The sequence below is a fragment of the Triticum dicoccoides genome, chromosome 6B (assembly GCF_002162155.2).
Source record: "Triticum dicoccoides isolate Atlit2015 ecotype Zavitan chromosome 6B, WEW_v2.0, whole genome shotgun sequence".
Taxonomy (NCBI): domain Eukaryota; kingdom Viridiplantae; phylum Streptophyta; class Magnoliopsida; order Poales; family Poaceae; genus Triticum; species Triticum dicoccoides.
In genome coordinates, this window is record NC_041391.1 from 344,267,383 (window position 1) to 344,269,513 (window position 2,131).

A 2,131-nucleotide genomic window follows, 5' to 3' on the forward strand; every position below is an offset into this window, starting at 1 on the left:
CGATGACTCCGAGGCGGACTCCTCCCCCGAGGACGAGGAGGAGGAGAAAGAGGCCTCTCCCCCAGCGGGGGGAGAGAAGAAGAGGAAGGCCTCCCCAACGGGGGAGGCCGAAGGGTCCAAGAAGGGAAGGACCCTTCCCCCGGGCTGTTCCGCCAACGTCGGCGATGGCGACGGGGAGTGGCCCTCAAGGGCCAAGCCCTTGGCGAGATCGTAAGTATCCGGACTCCTAGATGATTGATAATTTTTCTTTTTGTCACATGGTGTCTTTCTAATGCCGCATACAACCCTGTAGTCCGCCCAAGGACGATCTTCCCGCTTCATCGAGCGAGTCCTTGGGTATGTCGGATATGGATTCTCTTCCGATCGCCTCCACCCCTCGTGATGCTGACGACGCCGAGGTGGGATCCCAGAAAGGGACCCACCAGGAGGAGGAGGCCCCGGAGGTGCCGCAGGGCAGCCTCCCAGACTTTGTACCAGACTCTGCACCGGAACCTGCAGTGGTTCCAGAGTCCGGCGGGCGGCCCCTTCATAAGAAGGCAAGACTATGACACCGGCGGCCTCCGTCCAACCGGAGGCGCCGGATAACTTGCTGGAGGCGCTCAATGGCGCTTCCATCGAAGAAGAACACCGCACTGTCATGAGTGCGGTGATTCAGAAGGTTCAGCTCGCCAAGAGCGGGCTGACCGAAGCCTGCAGCTGCCTTCTAACAGGCTTTGAGGTAAGAATTTTAAGATATGTAATATAATACCGCATAGACAGTGGCCCCTGATGCTCGGTTTGGTGTTCGTAAAGAAAAGCCGAACTGAGGATCTAAAAAGATATATGCAGGAGTCTTAAAAAATATGTCAATATGGGAATGTAGGCTACGCTGCTGACCTCTGCCGCACTGACTGCGGAGGTCAATACCTTGAAGTAGAGCCTCGAGCGGTCCGAGAGCGAGCTCGGCCGTGCCAAGAAGCAGCTCGAGGACAAGGAAGGTGAGTAACACCGTATTAAATTTGTACCTTACAGAAAAGGATTTGGTTGCAAGAGAAATAACAAGGATAACGTGGGTACTCCAGGGGCCACGAACGAGGTGGCCGCCCTGAAGGAGGCGGTGTCCACGACCGAACGCAATGTGGCCGCGGAACGAGTCGAGCGAGAGAAGCGGGAGGCACGGGTGGCGGAGGTACAGCAAGAGCTCCAGGCTCTCGTGGAAAAGCACGAGAGGTTGGAGCGTGACTCGAAGACTCGAGAGTCCGAGCTTGCGTTGGCTCTTGAGAGTGCCAAGGCCGCTAAGGCCGATGCCCATAAGGCCCTCCAGGAAATCGAGGATGTGAAGAAAATAGCGGCGGGTAAGGCATTCTTCATGCAAAGCAAGCATGTCAAAGTAAATTACCTGTTACTTACCCGAATTCGGAGCTCTCTAGGAGCGTTCGCAGATCTGCCTCGCAGCATGTCCGATGCTGCCGCTTTCTACAGAGCCGAGGAGGGGAGCTCGACAGAGAAGGTATTCTGGTCTCAGTATGCTGAGGCCGGACATCCGGTGCCCCTTAGCGACCAGCTGAAGCAGCTGGTCGAGCTCCACAAGGTGGCCGAACAGGCCATGAAGGGCCTCATAGTTCGGCTGTGGCCCAAGGAGGCCATGCCTGGGAGCTACTTCGGCCTGGTGCGGCGGCTGGTGGATGTGTGTCCCTGGGTTGAAGTCATCAAGCACTCCGCCTGCATTGAAGGTGCCCGTCGGGCCCATGCCCGTGCTAAGGTGCACTGGGGCAAGATGGATGCTGAGAAGCTTGTGACGAACGCGCCACCGCCGGGCAAGGAGTATCACACACTCGAGATGTATTATAAGGGTGTCTTGAAGGGTGCCCGCATTATTGCGGGTGAGTGCTCCAAAGATGTAATATTTGAGTAGACACGCATTTTGTTATCCTGTGCGCTGAAAACTTTGTTCCTATGCGCTAAGCAACGCTTGTTAATTTAAAATATTACCTTCTGTGCAGCCGTTTATCAAATCTGAGAGATGGCAAGTCGTCGGCTTCAGCCCCCATGCCACGAGTGCTGGGGTGTTCGGGATAAAACTTGAGCGCTCTTGTTCCCATTTTTGGGTCCATCTAGGGAGGCGCTCAACACAACGAACAAGGCAACCGGA